At 40.9% G+C, this 23,375-nt stretch overlaps 1 long non-coding RNA gene across 1 annotated transcript in view; it reads left to right on the forward strand.

The window, feature by feature from the left end:
* The window catches only part of LOC135423040 (uncharacterized), a 76,984-nt gene that overhangs the window by 16,847 nt on the left and 36,762 nt on the right, over window positions 1-23,375 (forward strand). Inside the window, exon 3 of the long non-coding RNA XR_010434686.1 lies at window positions 1,535-1,618. This is a non-coding gene — a long non-coding RNA (uncharacterized LOC135423040). The remainder of the gene's footprint in view (window positions 1-1,534; window positions 1,619-23,375) is intronic.

Below are 23,375 nucleotides of genomic sequence, written 5' to 3' on the forward strand. Positions count from 1 at the left end.
CATTATCCATGTACTTAGGAAAGAGGAATGCTCCTGGCTGAGCAGGGAGGTGCTGGCACTCAGCAGAGCTGAGCCATGGCTGCCAGAGAGAACAAGGAACTTCCCCTCCCCTGCAGTCCTGTCTGCTCCTGAGAGCAGGGAGAGACCAGGCCATGCAGCTTTCCTTGCAGGAATGATTCATGGCTTTTTGCAGGGTGCTTTGAGATTGGCAGGGAAAATCCTACAACTGAGTGTTGCTGGTTCTTCCACAGTTGATTTCCAAGTGGGAAGGTTGGGCTGGGGTCAAAATGGCTCCTTTTTTTTTTTTTTCCCCGTATTTGAAACCAGTTATGTAGAAGTTTGTAAATGTTAGATCCAGAAATCCAGGTCCTCTTCAAAACCCTGAAAACACTCTGAACTATGTGATCATTTGTGACAATTAAAAAACAAGGAAAACAAAAAGGAATAGAAACAGCATATTATGTATTGTCAGTCCAAAAGGAAATCTGGGGGGATGCTCTGAAGACTGGCTGATAACAGTCAAACCCAGAAAAGTACATTAATATTGCAGATAGAAATGCTGCTCTGAATAGTGTGTGTGACAAGATCGATGGAAGATATCAAATGATTGCTGAACTCTAAGCTTCCATTAAAAAAAATAATAAAGGAGCTTCCAGCTCATCTCCTTGATGGTATAGGAATGTCACTCATAAAATGATCACTAAGGAAGCTTGTCAGTGAAAAAGGCTTCTGTATGCTAATTAATTGGATTAATCATTTGTACATTGGCATATTAAAATAAGCAGTGGATATCAAAGCTGGAAGGAACTTCTGTTGCCCTTTTTATTTTTTTTTTATTTCCCCTCCCCTCTAGATCCTCTCACTGCCCACTGCTACTCACCTCTCTCCCTGGGCCACTGGCTGTGGATTACAAATCTGACTGGGGGTTTGGGTAGTAGGGTTGCATGTGATGAATTAAACTTACAGAATTCTCTGTTGACAGCACATGATGTCTGTGACCTGAACCACAGGGTGCTAGTCACTGTGGTAACTTGTTAAACCTAGGTTAGAAATCCAGTGAAAATCCACTAAACCCAGATGTAACTGGTCTGCAGTTTGTGTTTGAAGAAGGGCTCCAGTGACAGGCTCTGGCTGCTTTCTGCTTTGTTTTTTGTTTTTCCCTCACTTTTTATTCTTATGCCTCACACATTTCAAATGCACCCAAGTGATGTAGAGCCTACACCCTGTTTTTCCAAAGAGTGTCCCTGTGGTGTGAAAATGTTCTGTGCAGTGTCTGGTGATTGCCAGAGAAGCCCAGAAGAACCACTCGGGGTACACACTCCAGGCTGCTAACTCAGCAATGCAGGCCTTGGAGAGTCCTTTCCCAGAGATAACTTCTTTTTCCTCCCTCTCTTCCTTAATTTGGCTCTCAATACCTGGCTGTCATGCTACAAAAATGCCTTTTCTCGAGTGAATGAACGGCACTGCAAAAGTTCTTTCTAAACCAGTGAATTTTCTGTGTATAATTTTCACCATCCCATGTATTTTCTTGCAGCCCTGCAGTTCTACACTGGAAGCAGAACCATGTCATACCTCCAGATGAAAGGATTTTAAGCCAGCTGCACAGTTGTCTTCTACAGTAAGTTCTGTTCTTATGTCAAAACAGCCATCACCCTCTTTGCTGAAGTTTCCACAAAGCAGGCAGGTCAATGGCTTGGAAATTCAGTAAAGCTGCTCTTGGATTATTGGGTTATGCTGCAAATTTGCTGCTGTCCAATTTGAGTACACTGTAATTGCTACTTTCCACTGCAAGTAGATTTCTCAGTGTCAGAATAATCAAATTAACAGGGATGACCCTTCAACTATTCATTGATGCCTCTGTTGTGTTTCCAAAGGTCTCATTTTTTAATTTGTCTTACATACACCAGGTTCTTATTACTGCTGTTCGTTATGCTAAAGCATCTAGTTGTGTATTGATTATGTTCTAAAATAACCCACGTCCCAAACATCCCAAAGTTTCATTTAGACTATAAGAAAAGGGAAAAAAAAAAAAAACGAAAGAGAAGGAATTGCTGTAATAAAAGAGTACAAAGTAATATATAAAGAATCATAGATATCGAGGGAGAAATATTTTTGATTTACATAAATAATTAACGTCTCATTTTACATTATGCTGTGTAATTACTTTTGCTCACAGGTAGTAGCATATAGGAGGAAAGCCAGCAGGGTTACAAGGCTCACCCAGCAGTCTTTGTAATCCACATTGGAAGCAAATGCCAGTGCCTGGAGATGCAGCAGAGGTTTAGGGCATGGTTTAGGGAGCTGCCTGCCAAGTGTGCACATCCTGCTCCTCCTTAAGCAGCCAACAGCTGGAGCCCCACATGAGTCTTAGCTGGTGTGACACTTCTGAGAATTAGTGCAAAATCATTCCCAGCTTATGAGCTGGCAGTGAGAGTGAACGGGGATGAAGGTATGGGAAAGGCCTGTGTGGGGAAAATGAAAAACTTAATTTGGCTTGAAAAAATCCGTTTCTGTTGGGTGAGAAAGATGCAGAAGGGCTGTGGGGACCGTGCTTTGCCTGCTTGACTCTGGAAGCACAGCCAGGTACTTGATTCCTGTGTGAGTCCATGTTGGGGAGCCACGTGAACCTCCTCAGTGAGAGCTAATTTAAGTTATTTGGCTGTATCTGTACTTCACCATATTACTGCTGTATTTCTTCATACAAGTTTTTACTTTGAAACCATAATTTTTCTACCCTACCAAACAACTCCCACCTGTGTGATTGGATACCATATTGCCTCACTGTTTTTCCCAGCTGGAATAGCTGCTGTAAGCAATTGGGTTGCACTTGGGCTTGGTATAACTTTTGGAAGTAATGGCATTCCATGACCATATTAGGATTTTCATGCATGCTCATAAAAGTCAAAATAAACAGCCTTCTGCTTCACTTTTTACTTTGGGATTTTTACCCTCTTGCCAAAGTGAAGCTGAAATGGTGACACAACCTTGTGCTCATGGGAAATTTCGTCAGAAAAATAAGAAAAGAATCACAGTGCTGCTGTTAAACATCAATTTAAAATTAATTCTGGTTCCTTATGTTCTTTGGGATATCCTTTTTCCATTAAATATATTTTGAAAAGTAACAATATAATCCCTGTGTATCCCTTCTAGCTCAGACTGTTCTGTGATTCTGTGAATATTAGTAACAAACGTTTAGAGGTGAGAAAAAAAAAGGTTTTGTTTTTTTTTTTTAAAAAAACTTCTTAAGAAACTTTGTGACATAGAAATAAGTGTTAGACTGCTTTGGAGAGCTTTTTGATTTTTTGGATTAGATTTATTTTTGATGGGTAGTATTTTCCACATCTGTATTTACTGCTTTAATATTTGATTTAGGGAAAACTAATTTGTGACAAAATAAAATAAAATTAAAAAAACCCAAAAAACAGAAAAATGGATGGTATAGATAACAGGTAAAAACCTCTTCTTCAAACTTACATGCTGTTCTATTTTCATCAGTGGTCTAAATTCAACATACACAGAAGTTCCTCAGGCTCCTATCAGGGGAACTGGTGATCTCAGAAACATTTTCAAATATAATCCCTAAATTGTATGGACAGAATGTCCAACTGGTAATAGGAACTAGCTCTTGTGTTTTAATTTAAGTGTGCTCATGTTATTTCAGTCCCTGTATAGATTCATGGAATGTTTTTCTGCCAATGGGAAAACAGTTTCTGTACACATGAGAGTTGCATATTTTGTATTTTTGTTGAGGTGGGAAAAAACCCTTTGAATGTAATCTTTGCCTCAGAATACACTGTGGTCCCAGAGGCTGCTCTGAAAATGGTCACATTTTTCTGACAGCTGTTCAGTCACCGTGAGCGTGTCTTCAAGGGAAAGGCGCTCACTTCCAATTGGCAAATTTCTAATATTAGGTTTCAGACTATAAAAAAACCTCACCCCCAAACTCTTTTTTCCTTCACTGCTTCTTGTTGATAAAATCCAATCAGCCCAGAGGGAATTTATAATTCAGCAATTGCACCAGCTGATTACTACCTACAGGAGCAATCACTTATCATACATCACCTGCGGACTGATGAACCATTTATTATCAAGGGTTTAATTGCTTCTACTACATCCTTGTGGCAAGATACACACACACATATACCTACTTTATACATATGTATGAGTGCATGCCACTTGGCAAGGATGGAAAATGTTCAGCTCAGATTAGATTTCTGCAAAACAGAAAATACTCGAATTACCTTAGGAATTCCTGAATCTAGAACACAGGGTCACAGTGTGGTCACCCACTTCTGGGTCTGGTTTAGGACAACTATCAAAGAAGACAGAGAAGCAAAGTGTGTGTGTGCTCAGCGTATTATTTATTTATTGCATAATTGCTGGAGTTTGATGTTGAAGATTTTGGGGTTCTTGTTCAATCTCCTGTATTTTTTACAATTTTTAAGTGAGCTGGTGTCAGGAGTTTAATAAGCTTATGGTAGGACCACCAGCAGGAGATGCTTCCTTGTGTGCACTGCACATATGGGCAGGAAGAGATCCCTGGGGCACAGTTAAATGCTGATCAGCACTGGGATTTGTTTTATCCACAGAAGTGTGGAAAAATTCTATATTACTACTTCAAAGCAGTGCCAGATGCATTTAACACTAACAACATCACAGTTGTGAGTGTTACAGCTGGGAGCCAGGTACACACTGAGACAGCACGAGGTACAGGACTGAGGCGAGAGAGAAAAGTAAATTGAAGGACTTCTGGTCCTGAAGCCATGTGAAAAATGAAACAAACTCTGACACCATGAAGAAATCAGAAGGCTTATTTAAATTATTTTATCTGGAGCAGTGCCTACTGCATCAGCTGACAAGAGGCAGTGTTGCCTTCCCTCTGGGAGCTGCTCCTCTGCAGAGCAAAAAGTGTGGAGAAAAAGGGACTTGGTTTTAAGGTAAAGTGTGAGGATGAAAAGGTTGTATAAAGCTGTTGTTACAGTCACAGTTGTAAGTGTGAATGTGGGCTTCGCTTTGCTGTTTTGGTTAATCTTCCCTTGCAGTGCTGTGTGGGGCAGTGCTTCACCAGGGCTTTGGAGAACTCGAGCCCGGAGAGCCTGAACCACTTGCCCCTGTGAGCAGCCCCGGGGAGCTGATCTGGCAGGGCCTTGGCCAGCACCCTGACCATGGCACTGCCCTGCCTTTCCACCAGCTCCCCCTAGTCCTTGTCTCCACAGCTGGGCCCGCAGAATGTGGCTATTTGCAGACTGCTTGCAGTGGAGGAACAGTTGTTTCTGGATACTTGGGAGCCTGGGTACTGTCTGCAATTAAAATGTGAGTTCCGTGGTTAAAGGGATTAATGAGGCAGCCCAAATGAGAACATTTCCAAAAAAGTGATTTTTGCAACGCTTCTGGATTTCATTAGAAACTTCTTATATTGTTCCTTTGATATAGAGTTAATCTGTAGAATGAGAATATTGTAAAATACACTACAGGCAGCAGTATGTAAATATTTTTTATGAGAGATAATATAAGTAGGATTAAACCCTCGTTGCCTCAGTCATGCAGCCAGTCCCATTGCATTTAAACAGGAATGCCATAGTGAAAAAAGCAAGCTGGATCGGTCCTATATGTGCTATTTCTATATTTCATTTTCATCTTGATTTCTGTTTCATTTGTAATTAACACAGTGTACTGATTAAATCATTAACTGTGTAGTTCATCTTTCATCAGCAGCTTGTAGATTGAGATCCTAATGTAGTGTAACTCATTGCTAGGATAGCTATAAAATTTTGATTTATGAAGGCAAATATTTTCTGTTCTTGGTATCATTTGTGATCAAGAAATGATACAAACAAATTTATCTCAGATAATCACTTCCTCATGTCTGACAGTGCTAGAAAACTCATCATAAGGATATCTGAGATAAAGGGGAGGATGAATTTTTAATTCTTTTGAAGCATATTAAACTGAGCTTCTTTGAGGTGCCAAGTGTAGAGACTGGAGATTCCCTGAAATAAAATGGGAAGTGCCCTTGCTTTCATACAGCTGCTGTCAGGATGGTGGCAGTGTTAGAGTCAGTCTCACTGGAAATTGCTTTGAAGCTTTTTTTCTTCTTGTCCTTCTATCCCAGTTGCTGAAAGTCTGAAGTTTTAAATCTTTTCTCCTCTGGGTCCATCTAATTCAATAGTTGTCTCAGCAATTTTACATTGTAATATTCTAAGGAAAAACACCTGAGTGCAGTGAGTACAGTGGAACAGTGTTGTGTTTACAAATTTTATTTCCCTAGCAATATCTTATGCAGCAGTATTTTGGGTACATCACAAAACTACTGCCATCTTCCCAGGGTGGCACATAGTAGTTCTTGGAATATCTTGGAAAGATATCCACAATCTTCCTGCTAGAGGCTCATGCCCTAGAACAGATGTTACAGTACCACCTCCCAAACACACAGCAATTTATAGGGCCCATAAGTTGTGCAGTATTAACAGTACTTACAGTACTTCATCCAGTAGATGCCAATGTCATACTTATTATTGCAATTAATTTTTTTGAGGGTTTAAAACGCCTCCAGTAAAAAACAGAATATTTTGAGTGCTACCATAGGATAAACAATCTCACAAAAACACCTCTAAATATTTAAATATAATTTCTAGTGGCACTTAGAAATATAAATCCTGATTCTGATCCCATCTTTATGAACCAGGACTAGATGTGAAATGAGGATGTACATTTGGTATAAGAGGTGATTTAAGAATCCTGATGCTCCATTCACTTCTCTGCAGCCAAATGTTATGACATGGCTTATTGCCAATAATGTGAAATATTAGCCACAAGATGTCCTCACAAGAAAAATGTTGGTTGCCAGCTCTTCAAATATAGGCAATTGTTTCTGTCTGAACCCATGCAAAAGCAATCAGTGCTTCCAGATTTTAGGCATCCAGTGGTTTTGGATACCTCCATGAGCCAGCAGTGTGCCCTTGGGGCAAAGGCAGGGAATGGTCTCCCAGGCTGCTTTAGGGAAAACATTTCCAGCAGGCTGAGGGGGCTCCTCCTCCTCCTCTGCTCAGCAGAGCCCACAGCTGGAGCTCTGCATCCAGGTCTGGGCTCCCCAGAGCAGGGGACATGGACAGGCTGGGCAGTGTCCAGTGAGGGGCCAGGAAGGTGAGGAAGGAACTAGAGCATCTCTGCTGTGAGGAAAGGCTGGAAGAGCTGGGGCTGTTCAGGCTGGAGACGTGAAGGCTCAGGGAACCTTCTCAATGTGCATCAGTACTTGAAGGGAGGCTGCAGAGAGGACAGAGCCAGGCTCTGCCCAGCGGTGCCCCTGACAGGACCACGGGCAGTGGGCACAACCTCAAACACGGGAGGTTCCCTCAGAGCTTCAGGAAAGACTTTTTCACTGTGAAGGTGACTGAGCACTGGCACAGTGTACCAGGGAGTCTTCCTCCTTGGAGATATTCCAAATCCATCTGGGCATGGTCCTGAGCAACTGAATTTAGCTGGCCCTGCTTCAGCAGGGAGGTTGGACCAGATGAGCTCCAGAGGTCCCTGCCAATGTCAACCAGTGTGTAGTTCTGAGAACTAAAATTAGTCTTGTGGCAGTGCTTCAGATTTCCTAAAATATTTGGAAAGCCATGTGGCTGCTTCAACTGACCTATTTGATGAGTAACATCCTGAATATAGTTTAACCTTAGAATTATTTGACCAATAGAGGTTATCTGGTAGATCATCTGAAAACCATAAAAAATTTTATTTTTGTTTGGAAAATAGTTATTGAAGCAAAGTGGACAATTTCCTCTTACATGGCAAAATGGGCTCGCTCAATCAGTTCAAACTGTAGCTTTCCTCTTGCCCAGCACTGTGAGACAGTGTAAGAAAATTAGATATCCAGGTGGTGCCTCAGAATTGATATGCTACAGCACCACCAAAACCCAAATGTGGGAATTTCATGGAAGAGCTGTCCTAGGAGCTGTCAGCAATAACCTGCACAGGGTTCAGCTCTCATAAACTCAGTGAAAACCAAACATAATTATTTATAGTAGGCTAGGGATTCTGAGAATGTCCATCACCCCAGGGGCAGGAACTTGGGATATGAGCTTATTTCTGCCCAGAATCTGCAGCGTGAGAAATGGACCACAAATCCTCTCTACATCTGAGAGCATCTGAACTCCACCACAGGTGTCACAGTGATTCCAAGGCCTTCCTTCCTGGGGAGCAGCTCCTTGCTCCTCAGCCAGGAACAGCTGGCATTGGGCAGTAGCTCCATAAGTAGGGATTAGGAGTTATTTGCAGCAGGAGTTCTGCAGAAACTAGACCAGTGACAGAGTGTAGCTGGTAAGAGTTAAAACATGTGCTTTGTTGAGCAATTTGTGACAGAAATATGAGAAAATCCTTCCTTGCCACCAGCCAAGCAAGTTGAGAACAGTTTTAGAAGATGAACATGACAGCAAAGTGGGCAAAGGAGAGCTAATGACAGAACATCCAGGCAAAAATCTTTAATGTCTGGGGGATGTAGAGAAATTAATATACTTCTTTCTTACACATGGCTGGATTAGAGACTAGTAGAGAATCAAAAGCACGTATGATATTCTGAAGCAGTGAGCCTGAGGTTTTTTACTCTTCTCTCCTTTTTTTCACATCTCACCATGCTCCTTTCCATCAGGTTTTGATCACAGGTTCTGGTTTGTCTGCAGTTCCTTTTCTTTGATCAATGTTTGTCTTTGATCTCCATGTTTCTGTCTCTTCTATTCTTTTGTCTCCAGTCCATGACTATTACATTTCTCCTTTTCTTCTGTGCTATTATTTGCCTTCCAGTGGGTCTGTCTCCTCATTTCATTGTTCTCTCCCTCTGTCCCAAATGGTGTACTGGGTGTGAACAATAAATGAATTATTTCAAATGAGTTGATGACAGTGCTTAGCCAATCCATATCATACAGAACTGCCCACTGAGTGAGTACAATGAGTGATTCAAATCGAATTGAATTCACACTGATGCTTGGAAAATCCATAGGGAAGGCTGTGAGGCCGAGGATCAGAATTGTTTTGCGTAACCAACATTTTCTTAAAATGGCTTTTTAAGTAGTAAAAAGAAATCCATGTCTGCCTTTTCCTTCTACTTTGTTATCTTTGGATAAAACAGATTAGCAAGTGTGTAATTGATTAGTTAATTAGTAAGAGTGGGCCCTGAAGACTGGTTACCAAAGGCATGAGGAGTGATTAGAGACTCTGGAAATGTAACAATAAAGCAAAATTTTGAAAAATGCATTCTTGCCTCCCATAGAAAATCTTAAAGCCATGAAAATGCAAACAGGCTTCCTAGGACAGGTTGGCAGACTGTTCCTCAGAGATGGAGCTCCTGTATTGCTGCTGTATGACTTATACATGTGAGCTGAAAGGAAGTATAAATAACTAGGAAGAGAAGACTAATAATTGGAAAAGCTTGACAGAAACTCCTTTGTGTCATGTTCCCAATCCTGGGCTTGCCACAGGCTCATTCCTAATAATTCCAACCATTGCGCTAAAATTGTTATCCAAAGGATCATGTCTGAATTTAAATTAGTTTTTCAGTTATTACTTTCTGAGTGGCTCCATCAAATATATATAAAACTAGGGGAAAGGCCTTGTTGTTTTTGCACACAAGTGCTCGTTCCATAGCATGCCAGAACCTGACATTTCTTTGAAGCGTTTCTAAATTTCAAAGGAGGTAATATATTTAAAACATCTGAAAGTTTTTAGCTCTTTCTCTCTAATTATTTTTGATGTGATACTTCTCAGGACACATAAAATAAAACCATTTTCCGCCTGATCTTAATTGAGGAGACTCTTATCTCCTGTAATTACTGATGAACAAGATTACTACATGGATTAAATTGCGTATTCTCACAAACTGGAACTGGGTTATTTTTTTGCCTTTCATAACACACTTCTCTAAAGCTCTGCAATGTCTCCATCCCCATGTAAATGCTTTATTTACAGCTGTCCACAGCTGCACTACACTGACTATCTAATTACTTTTATTTCTGCAGATTAGAATTACCTTAGGTATTGAGAGAGGAAATATGAGCATAATTACTGTAAGTGGAGATTACCATGGTGATTCCACAAGACTTACAGGAAAGTTCCTCAGGAATGTACCAAATTCAGAAGTAGTTACCTCAGGGAAGGTAAAAACAGCGGCTCAGGCAAATCCATTAATTTGGGAAGAGCAAAGTACATTTGTGCTGTTCAGCTCGAGCCTGGTGGGAGCTCAGCCACTGAAATTCCAGAGGGCATTCCCAGAGAGCTCTGGGACACGGCAGGACAGAGTTTGCTCCGGTCCCTGTCCCTTGGGGTGCAGCACAGCCCCTTCAGGGAGTGTGTCAGGGGGTGTCTCTTATCACACTGCTGAGAAGTTCATGGGCCTTTTCCTACTTCTGCACTGAAGCTGGAGGTTGGTATTTATCAATAATGTGCTTTGGCTGCCTCCACGTATTATTTTGACTGGCATTCTCCAAATTTCTGCATTGATTTTTGGTTTTAAACACTTCAAACAATTCCAAAATACTTTTTTATGCTAAAAAAATGTTTCAATTCTTCTGATTTTCGGGGCACTTTTTTTTTTTTGGCCAGGCATGAACTTTGGGTAAGGAATTTTCGTTATGAGAATTACCCAATAGAAATTATTTTCTGCTGATGTGGTTTTTTAATTTATTTTTTTATTAAAAAAAGTTTCAGCATGGCTGTACACAGAATGAGCACAGAGATGTGCCACCCAGTGAGTTGCCCTTGCTGACCACTGGTGATGATAAAGAGGAAAAAAACCCCAAATCCCCTGGAAATCCACTTCAGCTCACTTTTTGGGTTCTTTCTTTTATAGCTCTGCTCACTACGGTGTAACTGGGTTTGTAGTTCTTGATTCTTTTGTGGGGGTTGCAGAAGGTCACGAAGAATATTAAATATGTATCTTGTGTGTCTCTCACTGACTCCTGGCAGATGCACATTTCTCATTGTGCTATTGAACACTTTGAAAATCTTGGAAAGCAGAAGTGCCCATATATCTCAGCGTCCCTCACACGGTCTCTGTTCACTGAGAGCTGGCAGGAATTCTCAGGAGATAAAATAAGAAAAGCATGAAGCAGGATATTATTATTTTTGGAATGAAAAGAAAGCCGTGAATTCTGAGATTCCTGAAGCCAGTCGAGCATACTAAAGGTCTCAAAATTCAGCATGCCTTTCAGTTGAAATAGCAAAGCATCGTGGGGTGACCTAAGTCACAGTTCCAACTAAACCTAAGTTATAGTGGCAGTAAATACCTTTGCCATTTTGTGCACTGCTGATTTTTTTTTTTTTTAATTTTGCTGCTTGTGCTGTTCAAGGATTGACTGGAATAGACTTGAGAAAGTTGATCAATGCAAAGACACAGCAATTAGAGATGAAGAAATGACAGGGTCCTCTCCAGCTGGACTTACAGTAAGGGTTGGAAGCTCCCGGGGTTCAGGGAGTTTTCCCACCGAGACGCTCAGATTTGTTGTTCCTGCCCCACACTGTGTGTGCTGTGGGCACAGAGAGCTGCAGGGTTGGGTTTAGAATAATAGTGTGCTCACAAATATACTCCAATGGCTCTGAAATATCACAGTTAGCTGTGTCTTCATTCCATTATCTCACTGCTTCATGCTTCTGAGACCTTTTCCTAGCAGACTACAAAATCATTCCGAATGTAAGATGATGAATTAATAGAACAAAACAAATTGGAGTCAGAAGGAGTGCATTTAGCACTAACAAGACCCATCTGAGTTTCACGTTTTCTCTTGCTATTGTAAAAAATAAAGCTTGTGTCAGAACTCATCTTTTTTTTAATTGCTCTTGCACAAAGCACTGGGTATTATTTTAAAGGCTGATGGGAAGGAGCAGGCTCTCCAATTCTTCACAAAATCATTCTTTTAAACTAAGAGGGGAAAATGTGAGATATAAGAAGAAATATATTTCATATCACCTAGGGCAGAAAGAATGGATATTTGGTTATTTACACTGCATCACAACGTGTATGGCTGGCTTTAGGGTAAATAATGTTAAATATTTGCAGTAAGTGACAACTCAAACAAGAGACGTTAAGAGGTGGAGTGTTTGGTGTGATATTTGAGGAGGCAAGAAGTTTCCTGTCCTCCCCCTGAAAATATTGAAGGTTTTGGGAGTTGGCTGGTTTTTTTTTTACCTTGATGTGGAAGGAAAACTATTGAAACATCCTTATTTTGTAAACATATTTCTTACCTGACAGTGAACTCTAACAGTCTGAAAATTAAGGAACTGAGATTCTACTCTTCTGGAGAATTAGCCACCATTAAACTCTTCCTCTTTCACCTGGTGCTTATAATGAAACTTTCAGCTGGCAAGCACCAAAGGTGCTTCATTTGCTGATTTATTCTTTGATTTGATTTCCTAAGATTAAGCAGTTTTTACAGACCACTTTGGCTGTTCTTTTGATAATACTTCATCATAGTTACTTTGAACATAGAACATCAACACAGAACATAAGAGTATAAGAATAAATGTCTTTATATATATTATATATATATTATCTATATTTATATAGAGATATTGGTTTGCAGTAATTATGAGGGTCTGTTCATTCCTCGAGAACCTGATGATTAGTTAGGAGTAATGAAGGAATAATGTAAAGGTTTCTTTCCCTTCAGAAAGTAAATGAAATGAAATTAGACTTTCACAGTAGCTAAGCACAATCTGTAGATTAAGCCAAACAATAGGGTACACTTGGTGCTTATGTTTAAGTTCTTTCCCTGGATGTTAGTTTATTTAAAACTGCAGTTGTCTCCATTGAAATGTCCCCCCAAAAATTGTGGAGAGAAGCATAATATACCAACAGGAGTATATTAATAATCTTGATTATTAGACTGAAAGTTTGAAAATTTTAGAAGTCAAAAGCTCTTTTTTTCCCACAATTTAGAACATAAGTATGAATGATTGATTTTGAATCGTGTAAGCCCTTATAAACACTGAAGTTTCTATCGAGTGGGTGCAGTGAGCTTAGTTTCAGAGGTAACTGATAAGAGGTTTATGTTCTTTGAGTGAATGCTTGTTAGCTATAGACTCTTTTTTAAAACCAGCAAAGATTACATTTGAGACACTAACTGCATGTGCCTCCTCTGACTTTCAAAAAGTGTTAGACATGGATGTGGATTTCTGAAATATATGAGAAATACTGATTTGATCTTGTCAGTTAATTTCAAAAATGCTCCCAAACTGTGTTCTTGGTTCTCCATTACCCTGGAGCCATTTCTGGATCTCAGTTGGCTACAAGGGTATTTTCCTTGACTTGTTTTGAGCTTAACTTAAATGCTGAGCTGACAAGTTCCAAACTGAGCTTTCTTCCTACTTTGCATCAGGCATTGTCCAACAACCCAACTTTCTTAATGCTCTTGTAGAATTCCTGACAACCATTTGCTGTCATTGAGCAGCTCAGCTTTCTCATGGCCCCCCTTCCTCCTGGTTAATGAGGTAGCCAGTGCTTTCCTACCTTCAAGTTTTATGAGAATTATTAGTTAGTTCTTATGCAGGAGGGGGAAAGAAATAAGAATAAAGTGTCTAAAAGGTCTGTGTCTTACTTGCTAAATTGTTGTGTAAAAGCCATCACCATTTGGGGTGCTTTGTGCTAGATTTTATGCATTCATTGAACATGTCTCAGGCTCAGACAATTTGGGTACTATTTTGGTATTTGAAGTGACATTGCTGTGGTCTGCAGATCTGAGGGGATATTTTGAATTCAGGAGGCAGATAAACTGAGTTAGAAAGAAAGACAGTCTTAGACTGGAGAGTGATCCCATTCTGGTAAATGCTTGATCACACCTTCAAATAAAAGTAAATATTCAAATCATTATAACTGAGAGCTCAAATACAGTGGCAGCAGTCCTTGTTCTCTGTACAAGGCTGTCTTGGCTTTGAGCATCTCCTCCAGTCAGCATGGATTGGTCCTACTGGAGAAGGGGGAGAAGGTCCTGTTGGCTTCAGATCTGATTAGGGATGGCCCTACCCAAGAAAGTATTTAAGCTCTTTCAAGGTGTTTTTTCTTCATATGATGCTTGATATTTATATATGTGATAGATTAATGCTCTGTCTGGTTTGTGTGCTCACAACTGTTGTGTGCAGCAGTGTCTGGAGGGATCAGAGGGAAAGAAGTGAGGCATGTAGAAGATGATTGGGAATATCTCTTGGAAAAGCTGAGTGCAGGTCACAGGCAAGCCTTGGAAATGATGGCAGAGAGCACTTTCCATGTACAGGAATCCAGAAGAAACTGATAGAGCTTGCTGGAAGGCCAGAAGCCATGGAAATGCATTGGACTGGAGGGAATGGCTGAGGCACAGGCTTCATCCAGCAAGGATTTAACTGGAGGAGAGTGGATCTGTTAATGAATACTTTTATTTCAAATTGTTTTTCCCTCCTCAAAGTTTCTGCACTCAGGAATTCTAGCCTATTTTAGCCTATTGTCAAATAACATCCAATTCTACATTTTTTCACAGTAGTGTGTTTGCATTAAAAGAAGGCAGAGTTAGCCTTGGCTAACTTGGGATCCCATGGAAAGTGTTATTTGAACTGGGCCTATTAGTGGAAGAACTTGAGCAATGATTTTCCGTGATATGAATCAAAGTAACTCTAAAGTTTGAACAGCCCAAACAGATACAAAAAGCTCTTGGGTGATGACTGAAGATCAGCTTTGTGATTTTGTTAATTTTGGTGCCAGTAAATCCAAAACTGAGAACAGATGTGCCAGAGCAAGAGGAGAGACTTTCCTTTTCAAAGGCAGTTTGAAAAAGTTCATGATTAAAGACTAACTTCCTGGCTCTTGTCAATAGTTCCAAAATTAAGTTTGTCACAACACTTTATATAATGCTAATGATAAGCTATTTATTGTGTGGAAAATGTCAGTTTATTTCTTACTCTGTTCTTTTGATCTAATACTTGCTGGCATGTTGAAGTCTCGGTATTCAGGTCTCTGCAGTGATTATCCATGGGAAAGCTCTGTAACTGGGGAGAGGGGAGATGGAGAAGATGAGGTGAGGTGTGTAACTGCTTGAGGGGTACAGTGGGCCCTGAAATCAAGCATCTCTTCCTAACTTTGATCTGGTATCACAGTGGAATGTTTATTGCTAATTTATGTATTAGATATGTTGCACAGTTCCAGCTTGATGTGAGGCCAAGAGCAGATAAGATTAAATGAGTGGGTGAGGAGAGAGAAGAGGCTGGGAACAAAGGAATGGCTTCAGGGCAGGAGCAGACTTTCCCTGGGAGAGGCTGTAGTTGGTTGTGTGGTTTTGCTCCGGTGAAAGCAGAGTCTGCACACACAGCTGGGAATGGGGAACTGCCTTAGTGCAGCCCAGGGACAGGAGCTGACTTGGGAAAGCTGGGCCCTGCCCTGGCTCACTGGCTGTTCTAAGAAAGAGGGAAATGCAACCTGGACACCTTCACATAGCACCTGAATTCCATTGGTGGTTTCAGTGAACATTTCACCATTAAATCAAAGGTGAGCAATATTGATGAGAGACTGAGAATTCCTTCTAGTGCTGCAGCCTGACTGGGGTGTTCATGATCAGAGAACCTCCTGTACCACATCATGCTAAGGGCCCACTGGCAGAGGTAATGGATCTGAGCTCACTGACAGAGCTATTGGCTGGAAGGTTGCTCCCCTCCTGAGTTTGAATCTCTCTCCAACCTACTTTTCAAGCTAAATCTCTGTAGGTTGTTATTGATTAAAAAATGATTTGGGGGCAAATAGAAGTTTTCAGCTAGCTTACTGCTAACCACCAAACTCTGCACAGAATTTTGTCAGCTGTGAGAAAACATAATATTCCCATTCTGTTACGAACTCCACTAAGATTCATTTTAAACATCCCAAATAACTTATCGGTTCTAGGAGGAAATGCATCTTGCTGTAAAAAAGTCAGTGTTTAAAGTAGTCCCAAATGGAACAAAAATTTCTGGGCAAAACTTTTTAAAGAAAAAAAATTATTAAGGCATTTGTAAGAGCCTTAGAAGTCATAAAAGCATCATCAGACTTGAAAACTACAAAAGTTGAATTAAGGCATAAACCATCTTTTGGCACATCTCTATGAATCCTTGTGTTGATAATACTCTCTCATCTACTGACAGGGAAGTAATGCATCACTATCTTATTAATTTTCTAGTTGTCAGAGTATGGATAGTGTAAAACATTCAAATAACTGCTGAAAAAATTCATTGTAGATAAAACTCTCGCTGTGTTCATGGTAGGCACACACATATCCCTGTTGCATTTCTGTAAATACCATTTACTATCAGAAGCAAACTTAAATCCTGCCTTTGATTAACAATTATCATTCTGTGGGGAATTTTAAGCAATGGGTGAACTTTTTTTTTTCTGTTTAAAAAGTATGTGTAAGCTCAAACTGGAGTGGCATGCATCTCTTGCACAGAGCTGGAGTTCATTTAATGGAATTAGTTCTTAAGGCTCAACGGCTGCTCCCAAACCACAGGTTATCGATTCATCGGAAGGAGTAACCCCATCATTAACCCTGGGCTGCTGTGATCTACAGCACCTGCCCTCAGCTGTAATTCCTTGTTAAAACCAGGGAAAAGAACTCATGGAAGGACAATAACCTTGTAAGTGTTTTACCTGCCAGGCTTCTCTCTATTTCCCCAGGTGCTGCCTGTGGGGCTGAGCAGTGGGGGCCAAGATCAGGACCCTCAGCTGCAGCAGCTCTCCCTGTACACCTGCCTGGACATAGTCCCATACAACTCAGATTTACAGAGACCTCAGAAACGTACCTGTTTAAAGCAGGTCATCAGTATAAATCACAAAAATACAAGCTCTTCTTGAAGATGCAAATATTAGTGGTATAAGTGGACTTTCCTATAACACTGGAATAGAATACAGTCAAAGTTTACTGATAGAACTCTCCTTCACTTCCATATGTATTGTCTTCTCAGTAGTCACTGCATGACAACAAATATTGCTGAAACTAAATATCACTGGTTTGATCAGGTTGATTTGGGTCTAGTTCTGACAAGTCTTAAATACCTCCAAGGCCTGTGCCAGTGTTTGGCTGGCCTTACTATAAAACTTCTTTTGAGTGTCTGGTTGTACTTTGCTGTGTCTGGTCACTATAGACCTTTTGGCAGTGTCAGGAGACCCTGGGCTTGACTTCCCCATCTCCAAGTGCAGTGTGTGCTCCTGGCCAGGTCCAGTGTGCCAGTGCCATCTCTGGACTGGGGACACAAACTGGGGGCAGCAGGGGCAGGACCGCGGGGCTCTTACAGATGTGCCCCGGAAGGGAGGCCGAGTTGCTGCTCTACCTGTGCTCCCCACTCTGTGCAGTTTGCATCCACTGCCCCAAGGGTGCACTGCTGGTTCGTGTTCATCCTTGGCTCACTCCCTCTATCCTGAACGGCAGCTTCTCCCCCTTCTTTGCGAGGAACGGCAAGCCAGAAGTGACCAGACTTGTTATGCCTCTTTTAATGGACCTGTTCATTGTCAGGAGGGCTGGGATTGCTGAAAAACTCACTCCTAGAGTGAGAAAACTGAGAGTGCTCTTGGACTTGTCCATGCTACGTGCATAACAGAACAAGGAGGTAGAAACAAAATACACACAGTTTGTTTGCTGTTTGAACACTCAAACAGTGTTTGAGCACAAGTGGCCACTTTCTGCAGTTGAGGAAGTGTTTAAAAGATTGAAGGCTGCTTGTGTGAGCTCACTTTAAAAAAAAGACAATGTGCTGTAAACCCACATTATGACCTCTGGTAAGTTTTTAAAAAGCTTTACACTTTTCTCGTGACACAGGTGGTTTTACAAAAGACATTGGCAGCTAACCAGGGTACTGGTAAGTTGGATGAGGCTGATTTTCTAGAAATGTTCATCAAATGAAGGAGACTAGACTACCAGGATGATAAGTGATGGTTTTCAGTGCCCCACTTCTTTTTTCCCTCACTCTGGGGGTGATTAGAATAGAGAGCTGTCCTACCAGATGCAGTATTTTCAGATAGAGGAACACTTAACTAGGAATACTTCTATAGTTAAACAAAAGTGAAGTTATGGCCAAGCATATTCTTTACTCCCACAGATTCTATATTTTTCATTAGGTTTATTCATAGTTTTACCGTTGACAGAGAAATAACTTTAAACATTCTTCCTTATAGGAAACAAATGGTCTAATTCTGGCTTCCTGAGCAGACAGGCTTTGTTTATTGAGTTCTAACCATGTTATATAACTCCTCTTATCACACATTTAGGAATTCAAAGGCAGGTTTCTAGCCTGAAGGTCTCTGATAACATCCTATCTTCTCTTGTATTTTTCCTACCTACAGTTTCCAACTTTGTGGCACTATTAATACTCTGCCAATAATTTTTGCCAGTCTTTTCAGATAACAGCAAAACCTAACTTTTATGATAGATATTTTCAATATATAAACCCTCTGTATTGTATTAACCAATTTATTATTACAATCTTATTTCCCTGGGATTAATATGCTAAAAACTTATTCAGTGACAGCAGAGAGCAATTAATAATTAGGGTTTCCCATGCAAAATTTTAAATAAGTCTTTGGAAAACCAATATCATGGGTTTGTATCCTTTCAGAGGAGGACACTTGCTTATCAAGTTTTATATCCTTTCAGAGAAGATTGGTACCATCTCTTATAGCAAAGCGTGCTTTCATTATTTGCAATCGGCTTTATTTTGAATTTGAAGAATTGGAATTCTTTGTACTTTGATCAAATCAGTGTACACATTTTTTGCTGAGAAAGCCTTCTGGCTTCATTTTTTATGTCTACCTGACAGCAGTGCCTGTTTCTTTGGTGTCTACAGTCCATCTCTGCAGGGACACATTCTGCTGTAACCCCCACCCAGCCCTGTCCCTTCTCAGGCTCTTGTAACACCTGCTAAAGATACTTAGGCAGCTGCAATCAGGTTTGTATATTTAAGTCAATCAAAATTTTAAAATCTTTTAAAAGAAAAGGCAAGAGTGATGCTTTCCTCCCAGAGATGTGATGGAAAGACTAAAGCTGGGTTGCCAAAGGTACAAAGCTGCTTGTTCTCTGTGCAGATTGTAAGAGACTTTTCACAGAGGTTTTGACTAAGGGGGGTGCAGCCCTTGCCCCCAGGTGGAAACCCCAAAGCTTTGCTCTGCCACTACAAGGACTTAGGGAAAAGATTGCATTTTCTCTTGAGTCAGTGCAGTCTTGGGAGGGGAAAAGCAAGTAGTTTGCTACATAAATTGTAGGGTTTGGTGGGGAACTTTGACAGCAAAGCTTTTTGTGTATCCCTGATCACCACTGTTTCCAGGAGGATGTGGAAGTTACAGGAAGCATCAGGAAGGGATGTTTGCTGTCACACTTAATAAAGCTACATGTTCAGAGAAAAAAACATGCAGTACTAGTTGTGGCAATTACTCACTGGAAATATGCCCCTTTTTTCCTGGGTTTTGTGCTATTTCTGTTATGTGTAAGTTTTTCGTCATGTACTTTGGATTCATGAATTCCAGCATATGGGCTTTCTGATTTATTTATGTTGTTGATGATGGTGGGATTGCTTAACTCCTTTATCTGACTTTTTTTTATTCTTTCACTTCATGCCTGGAATTCTGACAAAATTTTAAATAGTGAATAATGAATTAAGCAAGATGTTTGGCTGTACCAAATGTTGCAGTATCTTTTGGGACTCAGAAATATTGCACACATACTGAACTCAGGCTTTGGTTAGAAACTTGTGTGGGTGGCAGAACACACCTAGCTGAAGTGCAAAGGCCGAGGACTTAAATAGTGGTAAAACTCATCCTTAACAGAACCAAAGGGAATTGTAGCTGTCTATGCCACTACCTGTCTTCTGCAAGAGGTAATAACATTCTTGGGCTTGTTTCATGTCTTATAATTCACAGGGTTTTTTCCATAAAAGCTAATGTAAGCTCTTGACCCCAATAATAGCACATTTATATTAGATGCATTAGAACAGGCCAGGTTGTCTCCTGCAAACATCAAAATGCACACTACCTTCAGCCTAACAGGGGGGTATAAAATAATTTAGATTATAAGTAATGGATGCAAACTAAGAAAACATATGGTAAAATGACAAACTAGGAATTAGTTTTCTGAAGTCCACTTAAACTACAAGGAGTTTTTCAATTGACCTCACTGAGAAAGGTTTGGATCCTGGATAAGCTGCTCTCATCTGCTACATCTGGATCCCTTCCAGCTTCGGAGGGGGCAAGGCCTCTGATTTGGGAATTCAGCAACAATCACTGTATTTTTTCCTTCTAAACTCCATTTACTATACTGTCAACTAATTTGCAGATAGGTTATATATTATATGCTGATTTGACAGTGCAATGCTGATGGCAGTGTGTACCTGCACCAGGTGTAGGGTGTTAGATGATGTTCCACCTCTGTCTAGGACTTATCTGGGGCATAGCTATGGGTTGTTTTTGTTTGTCTCCTCTCCTCCTGATTCTGTGGGTGCATGTGATAGACTTCAGCTCTGTGGTCTCCACTTATGATTAGTGGCTGCTTTAGTTTTTGGTATCTAGTTGTGGAATTAAGACATTACCACTGTTCCTAACAGAGGAAATAAGTTTTCTTTCTGCGTTCACGTACTGCAGGTGACTGCAAATTCTTCCTGAAACAGAAGGTTCTCAAAATGTTCTGTGCATTGACATGATTTAGGAGGTGGCAGAACTGTGGAAAAACCTTCTTGCAGGATGTTTTGAGAGCAGCCCTCTCCAGTTCATCTCAGCCAGGGAGTGGTCCCGTGTGCTGTCCTCTCCTTACAGCACGAGAGGGCACCAGGTGGGGCTGGACCAGGGCCTAGCACTGTGAACTGAGCCTGGGAGGCAGGATTGAACCTCCAATTTCATCTCACACTTTTTGCCATTTCAATTCTCCTACTGAAAATGAGGAATGTTGCCTTGCTAAATGGAGTGTAAGTCAGGAGAAAGAAATCCCTGGGTGACTGTGAAGCACCTGGTGCTGTGGCAGTGCTGGCTGGGTGCTCAGGGAACGGGGTGCTAACAGGGAGCTGAACAGACAGCAGGAGATGTGATCTAGCAGGAGGTCATTTTTTTATTAAATCAGGAGGACTTGTAGACTGTGATATTATTTCTGCAGTTTGCCCAGCACTGCCTGCTTTGCCGGGTTAGGTGGTCTGAGTGTGCAGGAGGGAACACCCTGAGGAGGATCCGGAGCTTCCTTTACGTTCAATCCAGTCCTGAGCACACTCTGGCACATCATTAACAGCCTTCCTTCACCACGGGATATTAGTGATTAAAACCTTTTTAATTACATAAGGCCTCTTGAGAAATATTATCTAAAATTTAGCAAGGAACATCAGAAAATGTGTTACCTAGGCAGCTGAAAGGTTGGGTTTTTTTTTTAATCAGTCTAAGTGAGCACTTAGAGACCAGTCAAAAGTGGAAATAACCTGATGTCATACGTGATACTTTTAAGATTCCAGATTACTGACTAATCATCACTAATTAAGATGTGAACAGAGCAAGAGCATCTGGATGCTTGTTTCAGTGCCTGAGCACTTTGAAAAATGTGGCTGATGGGTATTTTTCCTGCATTATTTTTTGTATCTCTTTTATTTCTGTAATCTGACAATCAACAGATCTAAAAAAATACTGGTCCCAGGAGTGGGAGAAATTCTTGCAGTGTTGTGTTTCACTTTTTATCTTTTGTTGGAGTTTTGTTTTTCAGACCATCTAATTAATTTCAGGCGTGGGCAAAATGCTGTCAGGTGTATGTGTTTTGAGAGTTTTTTGGTTTGTGCTTTCTGCTTTTTTTTTTTTGAAACAGCCAGCATTATCTCCTTACTAGTAGGCCTTCATGCTAAGCCAAATGCCACTTAGAAATGCTGCTCATGCTCATGTATGATGATAGTGGCATGTGGAGAAGTAGAGGGGATGAAGTAAATGATTTGAAGGGGCTAGTAGGCAGCTATACCTACCAGTTTTCTAGGACTGTGTTGTTGAAAAACAAATGTTATAAAAAAAAATGCTCAGTGTGAGATCAGGAGACTTATAAGGCACTTCAGTTTAGTGAATGAAAAACACATTCCTTCTAAGGTAAGTTCTTTCATTCAGGTGCTTAATTGTAGTAAGAACATAATAAATTAAAATATATGTTATAATTTCATTGCGTTTTATTCCAAAGCACGGCTTGAGGCAGGTTTGTGATATGCTTCTACCAGGACCTGGGATTACTCAGCAAACCTTCTATCTGATTCACTGCTGGACTGCTAGATCCAAAAGAACTTTCAGCCATAAACATGATGGGGCTGAAGAATTCTGAGTGTTAGATTAAGAAATTCCTTGCCCACACTTTCTAATTGCAACACATCTTTCCAACATGCCCACTCTGTGATGTGCAGCTCTGCTGGGCAACATTCAAGGGCAGCAGTTTAACACACACAGTGCCCCAGCCCCCAGTGCCTTTTGAGTGTAATTTAGAGAGAGTGTAAGAAAGTGAACGACCAGCTCTAGCAGGTGGGATTATCAGAGGGCAGATATGCAAACACAAGCACAAAGAACACTTAAAAAGGCACTGCCACAGTGACACTGTGTTGACAGCATTACCACACAGCCCAGCAGCCTTCCTGCATTGTGGAAGATTTTCATCATGCCTTTCTGGACTTAGAGCATCCTAAGGAACAAAACACTTATTGAGCTATAAAAGCATCTGTATCTTCCCTGACATGAGAGACCACCAGCTTTCTTGAGACAGAGGCAAATGCAGTGACCAAATCACAGCACAGGTTTAGGAAATAAGTCAACCTCAGCAATGCATTTCAGTCCTTAGATGGGTTTTGAAATCTCATTATTAGTATTGTGTGTCAAAAAAAAAAAAAAAGAGTTTATGTTCCTTTGCTTGATCAACTGTCCAAGAAGGAAAAAAGATGCAAGAAACAAGTGGTTTGAAGGTGCTCAAAGGTATTTATTAGAGCAGGTTGTTGTTTGTGTGTGTGATGTGAATGTATACACAGGAAAAATGTGTGCAAACAGCATGCTAGCTTGGGATGAAGATGTTAAAAATAAAGTGGGAATTTGAAAGGGCATGTCTGCTTGCTACTGAAGAGACAACCAAAGGTTTGTCAGAAAGCCATTAAGGGCTGAGGCTTAAAGCAGCTGCAGAGCAGAAGGTTCCTGTCTCCCAGCGAGCTTGTGTGGGAGCCCGCGCTCATTGCTGTCGCTGCTGAGCCAAGGGGAGAGGATCCCCCGGGTTCTCCCAGAGATATGGGTTGTTAACACCCTCTTACATGTTTACTGCACAGGCTGCTGTAATGGTCCCTCTCCCTGGGAGGACCAGAGCCCGCTGAAAATCAGAGAAGGCCCTGCCCCCTGGCAGTGCCAGCAGCACCCAGAGCAGTGGCACCGACACTGCAGT

The sequence above is a fragment of the Pseudopipra pipra genome, chromosome 16 (genome assembly GCF_036250125.1).
Source record: "Pseudopipra pipra isolate bDixPip1 chromosome 16, bDixPip1.hap1, whole genome shotgun sequence".
Lineage (NCBI taxonomy): Eukaryota > Metazoa > Chordata > Aves > Passeriformes > Pipridae > Pseudopipra > Pseudopipra pipra.